At 39.3% G+C, this 5,066-nt stretch overlaps 1 non-coding gene across 1 annotated transcript; it reads right to left on the bottom strand.

The window, feature by feature from the left end:
- Positions 1 to 1,266: 1,266 nt before the first annotated feature.
- Positions 1,267 to 1,464, bottom strand: LOC117283553. The gene has a single exon (XR_004514594.1).
- Between the last annotated feature and the right edge of the window lie 3,602 nt (positions 1,465 to 5,066).

The following is a 5,066-nucleotide window of genomic DNA, read 5'->3' as shown; positions in this document are numbered from 1 at the left end:
AAAATTTTTTTTTTTTTTTTTTTTTTTTTTGTACTGGGGATTGAACTTGGGTCTTTGCACCTGCAAAGCAGGCTGTGGAACCACTGTGCTAAATCCCCAGCTCCCTGAAAACACAAACTTTTTATGCCTCTCTCCTACTTTTAACCCTAGATATATAACACAAAGCTCAGAAATTATAGCTTATATTAAATCTCTAATATTGGAAAGGTGGATGAGCATAACTTACTGCTGCCCTATACTTCCTAGTAGGAAGTATGCCTAAAAATATCCCTGTTTGGAGTCTGGTTTGTATTTATAAGCTTACATTTAGATGAAGGCCCTGAGACGCTCATTCTGGCTGGCCCCCATGGTGGCCTGTGAAGGTAGCATTTTCTAGAAGATGGAATCACCGAGAATAATCATGTGGTTTTCTTCTCATTTCACATTTAAAATGTAATGAGTGTTTTCTTTGTACCTCAGTTTCTCCATATGCAAAATTATGGTTCTTTATTATCTCTCCTAAGGGTGTGGAAAATTTGGAATTGTTTTAATTAAATATTAAGTAGGTCTTTGTGTTTTTTCTGCCAAATTATATTTCTGTGATACATTAAGCCCTTACCTCTATCTAGGCTTCTTGTAAGCATTCTTGCCAGGGGCTGCATTTCTGCCGCATGAAATAAAATTTGGAAAGATTTTGAGGTTTCATAAGCTACCCGGTCAGCCAGTCAGAAGCTAGGACCTTTGTACTGAGCTACATCCCTAGCCCTTTAAAGATTTAAAAATTTTTTCCAGGCATGGTGGCACATGCCTGTAATCCCAGCACTTGGAGGCTGATGCAGGAGGATTGCCACGAGTTGAAGACCAGCCTGGCCTACACAGTGCGTCCTGTCTCAAAAAGCTAAAAAAACCAAACAAAAAATTTAACTTTTAATTTTTAATAATTTAAAAAATATATAAACTTCCATGATTCTCCCATACTTCTGATCTCTTTGCACCATGTCCAGAAATATAACACATTGATCAGAAATTACAGATTAGCTGGGCGTGGTGGCACACGCCTGTTATATCCCAGCACTCAGGAGACTGAGGCAGGAGGATCACTGTGAGTTTGAGACCAACCTGGGCTACATAGTGAGACCCTGTCTCAAAAAAAAAAAAAAAAAAAAAAAATAAAAAAGAAAAGAAAATAAATTGCAGATTATATTAAAGTTGCTAAATTGCCTAGGTGTACCCCAACAAACATACACAGCAGAAGCCAACTTTTTGTTTTTGTTTTGTTTTGTTTTTTTCTGTTTGCAGTATCATACGTGATCATCAAACTGCTGCTAGAATGTTCACACCTGTACTTCAAAACCCAGTGAAGAGTCTCCCTGGGAATTTATTCTAGGTCAGGGTCAGGCTGCCTAGTACAAGGCTGCATCCACCACCGGGGTGTGAGAGGGTTGTGTGTGTGTTCAACCACACAGGAGCCTTTCCCCAGACTAGAAGCCTACTTTTTAAAGGAGTATTACCTCCCAGGTTAGCAAATGGGAAGATGATCAAGTACCTGTTTTCATTTAATTCAAATTAGAACCCAGTCCTCCAGATGAAATGACTCTCTGCTCCTTTTGCCTCTATCAGTCTGACCATCTTCCTCTTAGGTCACTTCATTTTAAGCATGCAGAACTCTGCTCTTCCTTAAAAATGTCAGTCATGAATCTGCTTTGGCCTTTTTACTCCCTTTGACCTGAAGATAATATTTTTTCTTTCTCCTTCTTAAAGTGTTTGTTCAAGAGTCGCTTTCCCAGTGGGCTATATAAACTTCTGTATTGCTCACCTTTCTTGTTGCTGGGACAAAATACTTGACACCTACAACTTAATGGAGAAAAGATTTATTTTGGCTCAGTTTCAGAGGTTTCAGTGTATGAAGAGCTGACTCCAAGGCAGCAACATCTTGGCAGAAAAGCTAGAGTGGACCTGCTCTCTTTGTGGCAGCTGGTAAGAAGATTGTGTGCGCGTGTGTGTGTGTGTGTGGTTTTTAAAGAGTATGTTTTAAAGAGCACCAGCAAGAGATACACTCTCCAAAGGCAGTGATCCACCTCCAGCTAGGCTGTACCTCCTACCAGCACATTTAGTCTACAGATGAGTACAGCACAGCACAGCACCCCCTTATCTTGTCACCTCTCCAGGAGTCTTTTTTTTTGGGGGGGACTGGGAATTGAACTCGGGACCTTAAGCTTAGCAGGCAGGCCAGGGTGCCACTGCGCTAAACCCCTCAGTCCTCTCCAGAAGTCTTAGTACAATGAAATTGACAGTTAAAACTAATAATGCAGCTTTTTCCCCGTATCACTTTTGCTGCTGCTTCTCCATAGCACTTGCTGACTTCTAACATACTTATTTCCTTATATATTATGTGTATTGTTTATCATCTCCCCCACCTCTATCTAGAAGGGAAGCTCCACAAGGGCAGGATCTTTGCTGGCTTTGTCACTGTTGTATGCTCATTGTTAGACTGGGGTCAGACACGTAGTAAGTTTGGCAAGTGTTTGTTAAATGAATGAAATGCGGGGCCTGAGTTTCACCTTCTGCCTAGACTTGTCTTACTTATGTGACTATTATTACTGCATTGCATTAATCTCAGGATTGCTGTATTTTCCTTCTGATGAGCAAGGAGAAAACATCTCTTGGTTCTTCCCTGACATAACTAGGAAAGGCTGAAGAGTTCAAGGAAATGTTTTGGGTACTAGGAACTGTAGAATAACCAGCACAGAGAATGCAGGTATTAAAACAGTCTTACTTATGACTCTTGATCTGCTGTCATATCTTTCAGGTCATATCCTAATCTACCCATTCATTTATCATGAGAAATCTATTTCTAAATTCAAAGGACTAGTACTGACTTAAACCTGCCCTGAGCATCTCAAAGTCTGCCTTTCATACATCTTGATGGCTAGAACAAGAGAAAGCCTATTTGCTAGTTTGAGTGTGGTATTAGTGTGCTTGGGCTGCTGTAACAAATGACTACAGACTGAGTTATTTAAACAACAGATACTTATTTTCTTATAGTTCTGGAGACTAGAAATCCAGGATCAAGGTGTCAGCAGTGTTGTGTTTTGGTGAGATGTCCCTTCTTGACTTGCAGACAACTGCCTTTTTGCTCACCTGGCCTCTCCTCTTTGTGCAGAAGATAGGGGGAGGGAGCACCTTACCTCCTCACTTAAACTTAATATCTCCAAATATAATCACATTGGAGATTAGGCTTTCTATTAATTGGGGGGGGTTCAGTCCCCAACAGACACTTTTTCTTTTACCAGAACAATTAACTTTACACATTAGGTGAGATATCTCACATAATGAGATGGCCTTCGTTCACTTTTTCATCTAGCACTTACTGAAAACCAACCACACGCCAAACTCCCAGCCAGACATGGGCTGTTTTGGACCTGCCTTCATGAAGCTCACAGACCAGTATAGGAGGCAGAGGTAAACAGTTTCTAAGATGGGGGTGAGTAGGAGGCTTGTGTCTGTGTCAGGCAAAGTTTCTTTAAGAAAATCACACATGTTCTTGCAGCAAGTCTTTTGGTATGTCCATAGTTTATTACCATTAGCAGATGAGTCAGATCCTCCTTGTCATCACTGTCATCACCTTTCACATGTATAGTAGTAAGAAGTCAGGGTCTCATACTCTGACTTGAGTCCTCTTCCCTGGGCTTCACTGGGCCATCATTCTTCAGCTGTAGTTACTCAATCCCTTTCTTGGACATTTGCCTCCCAAACTTTTTACTTTGTAGTTTCAACAACCAGTGACTTTTGTCTTCATATCTGATTAAAAGCTATTGATTTGTTTTTTCTGATTTTTTCCTTAAGAAGTTTCGTGAATCCTTTAATCTTTTCTCATCTCCTAGCTGTCTGCTAAGACAATTCCTGGTGTTAAGTGAAAGCTGTTCCTGTCAGAGTCTACTGTTATCCATTAATAAATGATAAGAGAGATTGTCAGCCAGCACTAATACTCTGTTATGAAATTGCAATTACTGATGAAGCATTTTGTGAAGTTTTTACTATATAAATGGCACAAGTGATTTGATAAGTTATAGCTCCAGAGAGTTCCTCATATAATAAGCCAATATTTCTTTTCTTTCTCAAGGGGATGCAAATAACATTAAATGAAGTTTATCTTAGTTGCCATTCACTTTAAACTGTTCTGGTTTTCCTGCCTGTGTTCTCACACATTTATGAGAGTATGGATAATTGATTTCACTACCAGCATGGAGGGAATAGCCTTTTCCTGCCTTAATCTTACTGGTCTTGAAATGAAGAAGTACTTCTTATGTGCACTATTGCTCTGTTACCCCTTTGATAACTTCCAACATTTTTACCAAGTGCTTCCTTATTTTAATAGCACATCTTTACTTCATAGTACATTCCACAAAAAAACCTAATCTCACAGATATTCTCTGTGATCTTTCATTTCTGTAAGTCCTTTCCCTAAGCATTTTGTCTATGAGGTTATTGTCTAAATGTATTGTTCTTGTGTTGTAAACTTCCCAGACAGATAACCTGCTGTATAAGTTGAACATACTTTTAATAGCTTTTGTAATTGTGTAATAGAGGTTTGCCACTATTAAAGGTGTCACGATTTCATATTTATTTATTTTTTTGTTTTGTTTTGTTTTGTTTTGTCTTCGGTACCGGGGATTGAACTCTGGATCTTACTATGCTTGCAAGGCAGGTGGCAGCACCACTGAGCTAAATCTCTGGCCCCATATTTATTAAAGGTAGGAAAAAACAGAAGGGTAGGGAAAAAACAGGACCTGTAGAGAGAGTTTGGGCCAAGTAAAAAGAGAAAATACAGTGAAAATAAAAATTAAAACACACCCCACGGCATAGGCTGGGGTATTGTGAAGAGGCACAGTAGCCTAAAAAAAGTTTTTAAGTGTCTCTTTTCTTTCTTGTTTTCCTTCCTTTTACCTTTCTGTTCCACATTTACTTGTTCTTTCATCCCTCTGTCATCCTTTCTTCCATGTAGTATATATGTATTGATTACTTAGGTATTAGTTTTTGCATAACTTTCTTGGTCCTCTTGACTGTTGCCCTGACCCTAACAGATT

The sequence above is a fragment of the Fukomys damarensis genome, unplaced genomic scaffold (genome assembly GCF_012274545.1).
Source record: "Fukomys damarensis isolate Sample0158 unplaced genomic scaffold, DMR_v1.0_HiC HiC_scaffold_27, whole genome shotgun sequence".
Taxonomy (NCBI): domain Eukaryota; kingdom Metazoa; phylum Chordata; class Mammalia; order Rodentia; family Bathyergidae; genus Fukomys; species Fukomys damarensis.
Note: the sequence above shows the minus strand (reverse complement) of the source record. Positions and strands in the feature narration are given on the sequence as shown.